This window comes from Neomonachus schauinslandi, chromosome 8 (assembly GCF_002201575.2).
Source record: "Neomonachus schauinslandi chromosome 8, ASM220157v2, whole genome shotgun sequence".
Lineage (NCBI taxonomy): Eukaryota > Metazoa > Chordata > Mammalia > Carnivora > Phocidae > Neomonachus > Neomonachus schauinslandi.
The window spans coordinates 44,531,651-44,541,978 of NC_058410.1; the positions used below are offsets into that span (position 1 = coordinate 44,531,651).

A 10,328-nucleotide genomic window follows, 5' to 3' on the forward strand; every position below is an offset into this window, starting at 1 on the left:
TTGGTGTTGCCAGTCTTTTTAGCATTCTAATGGATATGAAATGATGTCTCATTGTAGTTTTATTTTTGCATTTCTCTTATGACTAACTATGTCAGACACCTTTTTATGTAATTATCGGTCATTTGTATGCTTTCTTCTGTCAAGTATCTTTAAAGCGTTTTCCCATTTTTATAGCTCTTTGTATATTCTGATACAGGCCCTATGTGTTAAAATTATTTTTATCCCCAGTCTGTTCTTTTTCTTAATGATGGCATGCCTGTGCTTTTTCTTAATGATATCTTTTGATGAGCAAAAATGTTTAATTTGGTTAAATCCAAGTTACACATTTTTAACTTTATGGTTATTTTGGTTAAATTCAAGTTATAAATTTTTAAATTTTATGGTTAGTGCTTTTCTGTCTTGTCTAAAAATATTTTATATCTAAGGTCACAAAAGGTATTTTTCCAAGTTTTTTGGTAGATACTCTATGCTTTTAGCTTTTATATTTAGGTCAATTTCCATTTGAACTAATTTTTGAACTTCCATTTTGAACTAATATTGTGTGAGATAAGGACTGAGGTCCATTTTTGTACATATGAATATCCAGTTGCCCCAGGCATGGTTTTTTATTTATTTTTATTTTTTAAAGATTTTATTTATTTGACACAGAGAGAGACAGCGAGAGCAGGAACACAAGCAGGGGGAGTGGGAGAGGGAGAGGCAGGCTTCCTGCCGATCAGGGAGCCCGATGCGGACCTCGATCCCGGGACCCTGGGATCATGACCTGAGCTGAAGGCAGACGCTTAATGACTGAGCCACCCAGGCGCCCCCAGGCATGTTTTTTTAAAAAGACTATTCTTCCCCTATTGGATTACCGTGGCACTTTGATCAGAATAATTGGCTATATGTAGGTGGATTGTTTTCCAATTTCATTGTTCTGCTTCATTGATCTATTTCAGCTTTTCCAATGTCACACTGTCCTGATAAATGTACTTTATATTAAGTTTAAAATCACAGAGTGTAATTCCCCCAACTTTGTTCTTTTTCAAGTTTGTTCTGGCCATTCTAGACCTTTTGCTTTTTCATATACAGTTTAGAATCAGCTCTTCAATTTCTGACAAAAAGTTTCCTGGAATTGTGATTGGAATTGCATTGAATCTACAGATCAATTTGGGAAGAATTCAAATCTTAAAATTTGGGAGACCTCCAATCTATGTACATGGCATATCTGTCTATTTATGTAGATTTTCATTAATTTCTGTCTGCAACGTTCTGTGTTTTTTTTTTAAGCGTAGAGGTTTGCACATCTAATAGGTTTATTTCTGGATAATTGGGGTTTTATGATATCCTGTGATACTGCTAATTTCACTTACTAGTTTACTAGTTGTTTTGTAGGTGCTGTCATGTTTTCTTTTTTTTTTTTTTAATTTTATTTATTTATTTGACAGAGAGAGACACAGCGAGAGAGGGAACACAAGCAGGGGGAGTGGGAAAGGGAGAAGCAGGCTTCCCACGGAGCAGGGAGCCCGATGCGGGGCTCGATCCCAGGACCCTGGGATCATGACCTGAGCCGAAGGCAGACGCTTAACGACTGAGCCACCCAGGCGCCCCTGTCATGTTTTCTTTATATACAATTATGCCACTTGTGATTAAGGATAGTTTTACTTCTTTCTCTCCCATATTTGTGCTTCTTTTCATTTCTTTTGCTTGCTTTATCAAACCAGCTAGGGCTTCCAGTACAATGCTAGAGTACACATCCTTATCTTTTCTCCAGTCTTAATGGAAATACTGCAATATATCACCATTGAGTAAGATGTTGGCTGTTTATTAAATTAGGAAAGAGACCTTCTATTCCTTGTTTGCTGCAAGTTTTTATTTTTAATTGGTATTAAGACTTATTTTGTTGTTATTCTCTATTCTCCTCCCTCCCCCTCCCCGTGCCCTTTCCAGTAAGATAGACCTCACTGTGTGATATCCCAGGACTCCGAGACCAAGGAAAAGGAAGCGAGATCTTTAAGGTGCAGACTTGCAAGTTGCAGGCCATCACTTCTGGCACATACTGGTGATTCATCACAGTCACTCACAAGGTCAGCCCAGTTTCAAGGAAAGGGGAAACAGACTCTACTTCCTTAGGGAAAATTGGCAAGGGAACATTGTAAAAAAAAAAAAAAAAAGCATGTGGGGCGGGAACCATTATTACAGCCATCTTTGGAAACACAATCTACCATAAAATGTAAATTAAAACGACAAAAAAATTTCTCATCCATCGAATTGGCAAAAATCTACAAGTTGGCAACTGACTCTGAAGAAATAGGCACTCATATATTGCAAGTGAAAGGTCCCAAGAAGGGGAATTTGACAGTCATTACACTTCAACACAGCAATCATAACCCTACTTCTATCTCCATGAGTAGAATATGCACCCAAGAATATAGGTGGTATTATTTGTAAAAGCAAAGAACTAGAAAACCCAAATATCTATCACTAGGGGCTACTGGAATTAACTCTGGAACACCCAAACCACACAGTACCATTTAGCCATAAGCAGGAAGATTTCTATGTAATAGCAAAGAAATATTTCCAGGAGAAGTCAAAAGAGCAAGATGCAGAACAAACCCACTGCTACTGAAAAAATATCAATTTTACCTCATGATTAAAAAAAAGCGAACTTCTTTTCTTGCTCTGTTTACTGAAAGGACCTAGAAGTAATGACAGCAAAAATAAGCACATCTCTTGCCCATTTCTTGGTCTTTAAATACCAGGCCCACTAAAAGTTAGGGCATTCCGGATATGGGTCAGGGAATCGTAAGAATAATATCATGGTTCTGTGGGAGAATGTTTCTATTCTTAGGAGATACTTGCCAAAATATTTATGTGTATAGTGTCTTATGTTTGTAGGTTCCTCTCCAATTATTCAGCAAAAGAAAGTATAGTAGTCCCTGTTTATCCATGGTGATATTTTATCAGTTTCAGTTCCTGGCAGTTAACCATGATCTGACAGCAGGTCGTCGTTTTGACATAGGGTCACAAAGTACTTAATAGTACTTAGTAGTAGTACTACTTAGTAGTAGCCTCACACTACATTACAGTGTCTATGTCACTCACCTCACTTCATCACATCACGCAGGCATTTTATCATCTTACATCATCACAAGAAGAAGGTCAGTCTACTAGTATTTTGAGAGACCACATTCATGTAACTTTTGTTACAGATTATTGTTATAATTGTTGTATTTTATTATTAGTTATTATTGTTAATCTCTTATTGTGCCCAATTTATAATTAAACTGTATCACAGGTTTGTATGTATGGGAAAGCACATAGTATATATAGGGTTCAGTTCTATCCCCAGTGTCAAGAATCTGCTGGGGGTTTTGGAGTGTATCCTCCACAGATAAGGGGGAGCTACTAGTGTATACACTTGTATACACACCCATGGGCACATGCACGCACACACACACATATAGTGTAGGTATGTATACATACATCCATCTACACCCAAGATGGATTCATAGATAAATCATATACTGGAAAACATTTAACAATTGTTGGATCTAAATGGAGAGTATATGAGTGTTTGTTGTACCATTCTTTCAACATTTTTAAAGTTTGAAAACTTATTGAAAGTATTTGGGAAAAAATTTTTGCTCTCAAAAAAAAAAAAAAAGATGACCAATAATGCAATAATGTCCATTCTCAAGAAAGACTGGAAAAAGAAGGGGGATAAACTAGCAGGTATTAAGTGCCTAGATGCATAGGTATACTGTTTCCCTTAGACCCATAGCCACATTTTGTGACCACTACATTGTTACTGTATAGATAAGGAAAGAGAGTCCCTTAGGGATTGGGTAACTTGCCCACAATCGTACAGTAAAGTTGGTTTTTAAACTTTGGTTTAACTGGATCCAGAGTCCCTGCTATTTCTACTAAACCAAACTGAAGAGGAGAAAAAGGGGCCTGAAATGCTCAGGCAAGACAACGTAACTGAGATAAAACTTGAGTTGGATGCAACTTTGGAGATGAATAGAATTTGGAAGGGCACAGGCATAGAAGGAGTTGTGACATCCCAGTCATGAAGTTGGCCATGACTTACTTAGGGAGCAAGAAAGAGACCAGCCCACCAATAGACAGTGATGGTGTCATCAATGAACAGATTAACTTTTCAGAAGAGTTAGAGAACTTGGACTTAGGTATCCAGGATTTTGGATATATATGTTGTAGATTAGAGGAAGGCCTTTGAGTAGGAAAGTGATAGGAAAAGAACATTTTAGAAAGATGAATATGGTAGTATATCCACAGGAGATCCCAAGGCATCAAGTTATTTTAAACAGTTTATTGATCTCTTACTGTATGCCAAGCACCATATTATATATGGCAGGAAGTAGAAAAATGACGTTAAATCTCTGTTCACAAAATACTTATAATTCATTAAAAATATTTACTGAGAACCTAGTATGTGCCAGGTATGGGGTTAAGCAAGATAGATAATGTCCCAGCTGTCATGGAGCTTACATTTGTACAGGACAAAAAGAAAACACAAATTACTATATCCTTGTAAAGTTAAGTCCAGCAAAAAGGGGGAAAATGCTCTGGGTGGGGGGCGGTCAGATGAGGACAAGATTGTATCCAGTTTGAAGAAATGGACAAGACATCATGGAGGAAGTAGCACCAGTGAGATGGGTTTTGAAAGACGAAAAACACTGTGACAGGCAGAAAAAGAAGGGGGGTATTCCAATTAAAAGGAACAATTTGAGCAAACGCAAGGAAATAAGAGGTCATTAAGGGTCATAACGAGATAGAAAGTGGTACCTCATGGCTGGACTATTGGGTGTTTTTAAAGAAAGTAAGAGGAAATATAGCTAGACACAATGCCTGGACTCCTATAGGACTCCTATAGAGGAGTCTCGAATGTCAGTATAGCAGCTGAACTTACTGAGTAGAAAATAGGAGGCCTTAAGTTAGGGAACAAAGAAAGCAAAACAATGATTTAGAAAATTCTTCTGATACTAGTCTGTAGAACACATAGGAAGGAAAATGTCAGGCTGGATAATTATTGGGAGTTTAGCATAATGGTTTAGTAAGAAGACATATGATTTAGCAAGTCTTGAGCATGGAAACTGAAAAGCCAGAAGTTTGGGGAATGAAGAATCGATCAAAATTAAGTGAATTTGGGAGCAAAGAAATAGCTATTACAGGGGCTTCTGGGTGGCTCAGTCGGTTAAGCGTCTGCCTTCAGCTCAGGTCATGATCTCAGGGTCCTGGGATCGAGCACCGCATCGGGCTCCCTGCTCAGCAGGGAGTCTGATTCTCTCACTCATTCTCTCTTTCTCTTTCCCAGATAAATAAATAAAAATCTTTAAAAAAGGAAATAGTTATTACAAATGTGAATCTGAGATGTTGAAGAGAGGACGACTGGGTGGATTTAAGATGAACTAGGGGAGACAGCCATCAGAAAGTGTGCGGGGGCAAGGGGTATAAGTGAAGACTGGGTGAGACGGGTAAGGTGCCCAGAAAACCTCAAGTGAAGATGTTCAACATGTGGTAGAGTTAGGCACCAGGGACTCAGTAGAGACTGTGGGTAAAAATACAGACTGAGTCATTTATTTAAAGTGGTAGTGGAAGCCATGAGAACGGGTGAGATTGTCCAAAGAACACACGTAGACACGAGAAGGGCTTGAAGACTGGTTCGCTAGCCCCAGAGTGCTCTGTCTCTCCATATCGTCCCTCCCAGGTCTCTTCTTCCTGCAGCTGCCTCAGTGATCCAAGGTGCAATTCTGACCATTTCACTCCCTAGCCTACCAGCCATGAAAGGTGAGGTTCAAGCTTTGAAACTCAGCATTCAAGACTGAGGCCCTCTGGAGCCTCCCTCTTATTACTTTCTGCCTCACACTTTATATTCTAGTATCAACTGTTGGCTCTCATGCTCGCTTCTTCTTGTTGTTCCTGAGATGTTGTACGTGCCCCGGCTGCCTTCACCGTCAATAGCAGCTCAGACGCCACCTCTTGGAATTCTTTCCTGTCCTTGCAACCACTGCACTGGAGTAGGTAGTCTTACTCCCAAATGGTACAGTGACCATGCTTTTGCTCATCACACTGCAGCCTGATGACCCGTCTAGGTGTCCAGTTCCCACGACCTCAGCATATCTTGACCTGTGTCTGGGGCAAAAGTGCTCCTCCCTGGCAAGACTCACCTCACACTGTATGTGTTAAGGTGGGGCCTTCTGTCATTCGTCCTCATGTCCCGTTATCGAGCATAGTGCCTGGAATAGAAGAGATGGCAAACACAGGTTGAGGAAGTAATACTATGTCTTTCTAGGATTCATCTTTTTAGGAAAACAAATGAAAAGTTTTCAATTAATAATCGCGCCTCGGATAAGCCTCATTGGCTACGACACTGCCACTGCACAAAACTTAAACAAATGAACCATAAACCCCAAGTAATGGGAGAGTATAGACTTACAGAAACTAGAAATGTTAAAAAAAAAAAAAAAAAGCACAACTGTAACACAGAACTGTAAAATACAACAGTAAGTTATGAGATTTGACATTAGTTCACTTTCAGGATGATTGTTTTAACAGAGCAGGTTGGCAAAAGTTAGATTTAAAAAAATAAGTAGAGAGGTGCCCAGCTGGCTCAGTCAGTAGAGCATGTGACTCTTGATCTCAGGGTCGTGCGTTCAAGCCCCACGTTGGGCGGGGAGACTACTTAAAACAAAACAAAACAAATTTAAAGTAGATATTCATTCATTCATTCAACAAATATTTATTGAGCACTTGGGATGTGAATAAAAATCTAACAAAAATTCCTGCCCCGATTGAGCTTACACTCCACAGGGAGGCAGGCTACAAAAATAGAAGTAAATCACAGTTAGACGCTGAGAAGTGGAATGGGAGCGGGGTAAAGGGATGAGGAATTCCAAGGAAATAAGGAGATGGGCAGTTACAGGCTTTCAAGAGGGTGAGCAGTGGAGGGAAGAGAGAGGCCATAACTTGAGGGACTGGAAAAGCTGAGCGCATTTGTAACTCAGGGCGAGAGGGCGAGAATCCCCCGTATTTAGCAGAGACTGGAAATGGGAAGGAAAAAGTAAAAGTCCTGAAGGGAGGAAGAGACGGTATCGAGGTACAGTGTGGGCGTTAGTGGTGATGCGGAGAAGAAATGTCTTTTCCTCACACGGGGTGAAGACAGACAGAGATTTTGAGGCGCAAAAAATGACGTTGACCCCTAGATTGGCGAAGCCCTCCCCATGCCAGGCCTAACTATGAAATTTTATGTCCATCTTTTTGGACATGCTAGATCAAAAAAATATGGAGAATTCTTGGTTATAATCACCAGTTCAGAAATCAAGTAGTAGTACTAGTTCATGTTTGCTCTTCTCTTACAGTGACAAAAACTCACATGCCAAAGCACACGCACTCCTTTAGTTAACTTCACTTTCCCTTTCCTGGGCCCACAAGAGTAGGCAGCAGGGAAGCCAGGATTTTCTTTTAAATTAATTAAAAGCATCACCAATTGATATGCTGTGAGCATTGTAGCTGGCCTTACCCATCTGATAAGCTGAGGACCTCAGAGTACAGCTGATAGGGTCTGATTTTGCAAGTAATTTGATATTTTGCATATTTACGTATAGATGAGCTTCTGCGTCCAAGGAACTCATAAATTAATATTTAATGAAATCATTTGCCTGGAGATGTTTTGTGCATTCCTGTTAATCTCCTGAATGCTTTATATTTAGTGTTGCATCTCAAACTCCAAAGTCAGTCACAGACTTGTCAGGACTATTTTTCACATACACATATATATCCCACGTAAGCAGGTTTCTTTCTCTGTAATTATCCCTCAGAAAAGACATCTTTCTCCAGGCCAACCAAAATCTCTTCATGAGAAGCACTCTAATTAAATATTTGAATCACAGGTAACATTTAGGAAAATCACATTGATTGAAGCCACTTCAATATTACTTTCAGAATACTAAAAAAGGGCTACCAGATACATTATTTAAAAAATTAAAAAAAAAAGAAATTTAACAACGTTTAGTCATTATTCTTGGCAATATGACCTCAAAAACAAGCATAGGATATATTACAAGCATTTTTCAGAACAATGTAAATGGTTATAATGTAGAAATCAACTACCTGCAGGATGAAGGAAAGAAATTGCTAACTTGATGTTTATACAATGGGTAATTTGAAGCATGGGATTTCTTATAACATTTACCATTTTTAAAAAACACTGCTTTCTTTCAAATAAGCTTAGACAACAAGCTGACATGCTTTGGAAAACTGGGGTCTCAAAATGTCGAGGGAAAATGTGAAAATAATGACTAGAACTCACAAGTAGAAAAAAATTAATATATATATTTCACATAATTAAAATATGCACATAAAAGTGAATGTTTATTTCATCCCCCCAAACTACCATCTATAGATTCAAATCGAAACAAACTCGAATTGTTGTTTGAATTGTGCTATAGCATCTTTTGGACAACATCACCACCCCTAGCTTGGCTTCTTTCCACTTGATACCAGTAGTATTCCCCCACTTGCGAGAAACAAAAATGTCTCCAGATGTTGTCAAATGTCCACTGGGGGGTGTGATCACTCCGGTTGAGAACCCCAGCACTAGACAAATGCTATCAGCATCTCCAGTTAACTTCCATGTTTTTCTTGACGTCCCATTTTCTAATTATCTGAAATCTAATTAAAATATTGGTTCCTCTCTGGTGAAAACAGTTGATTACTATTACTACTATTTACTTCTCCATTACATTTTGTAAAAGTAAGAAATTTAAGGCAGTTATGCGTAACAGTTACCGAGGAATAACACGATAAAATACACAATTATTAAAAAAAAAAAAAAAAGGAAGGGTTCATCGATCCAAATCCGTAAGACGTAGGCAGTTGAAGTCAATCTTCATCAGAATGGAAATATTACTCAATACAAGTATAACTATGCTGTTAATGACTAACCTACATTCAGATCTTTTCATTTAGCTCAGGCTTTCCTTCTTTGAGCCAAACAACATATTTTTCCCTTGTCCTCATTAAAGCAACTTAAATTATTACTATTACTGATGGAAAAGTATAAACATGGTCAATAGCAGATAACCCAAATAGTCTGATCTGGGAGTATATCCAATTTTTATTTTTTTGCATTCATCTGGATGTATGAATCCAGATGCTAAAATTTATTTTTAGGTCCTGAATCCCTGTAAGACAGATGGAGGGGAAAAAAGAGGAGTATAAACAAGAACTTGGACCAAGGTTAAATACTCATTAACAGTAACTGAATGTGGCCTTTAATTTCTTCCATTTTATTTTCATGTGCTCCTGTGATTGCTTATTTCCAGACACAATAACTAAATACAAAATGGAAGGCAAGACTCTCAATTTATAGTTTGTGGCTTAAAAAGAATCTCTTTATTAAGCCTGTTACAGTAGAATTCATTTTTTTCAAATAGAAGTACAAAAAAATTCTAGGATTGTCACCAAAAATGTAACCAATGAGTGATGGTATTAGAGATTATTTTACTTTTGCTTCTCTGAAATTTCTATTTTTCTACAATTACTGTGTATTTTTCCTAAACCATAAGAGAATTCTTTTCGTACTTTTCCCACTAAATCATGGTTTATGGCCTATCAAGTAGGATTCTTGGACAAATGCTGACATTAATCTTTTTTCCTGGGTTTTATTTTTTTTTTTTAAGATTTTATTTATTTATTTGACAGAGAGAGACACAGCGAGAGAGGGAACACAAGCAGGGGGAGCGGGAGAGGGAGAAGCAGGCTTCCCGCCGAACAGGGAGCCTGACGTGGGGCTCGATCCCAGGACCCTGGGATCATGACCTGAGCCGAAGGCAGCCGCTTAACGACTGAGCCACTCAGGCACCCTCCTGGGTTTTATTTCAAACTATACTGAACTCTTCCTAATTTTTGTTAAATGCATTTCCTATTAACCAAAGTTAAAATGTACCCTTTGAAAATCCTGATTTCAGATAAAAATTATGCATAGAAAACTGTCTTGTAATTAGATACATAGAAAGCTAATATTCTATGCAATGTAAGACAAATCAGGGTTCTTACCTTTCTATTTTCTAGCTTAACAAGGACTGTTAAATTTCTTAAAAGAGTACACATATACGTTTTTAATTTGGCATTCCATATTCAATAAAAATCAATTTAGATTTCAATTATTGTGGAATTCTGACAACTCTAGCAATGGCAAAGCTGAATTTTATCTTGCTGTTATCTAGCAAGAAGCAAATACCATTAAGATTGCAAATGTTTAACCTGGTAAAAATGAGAATATATTTAAATCAAGAACATACCATCCAAAAAAAAAAAAAATTGGT

General features: G+C 38.0%; 1 pseudogene; it reads right to left on the reverse strand.

Annotated features, from left to right (window-relative positions):
- Positions 1 to 6,260: 6,260 nt before the first annotated feature.
- On the reverse strand, positions 6,261 to 6,391 carry LOC123325545 (annotated as a pseudogene).
- Positions 6,392 to 10,328: the final 3,937 nt, after the last annotated feature.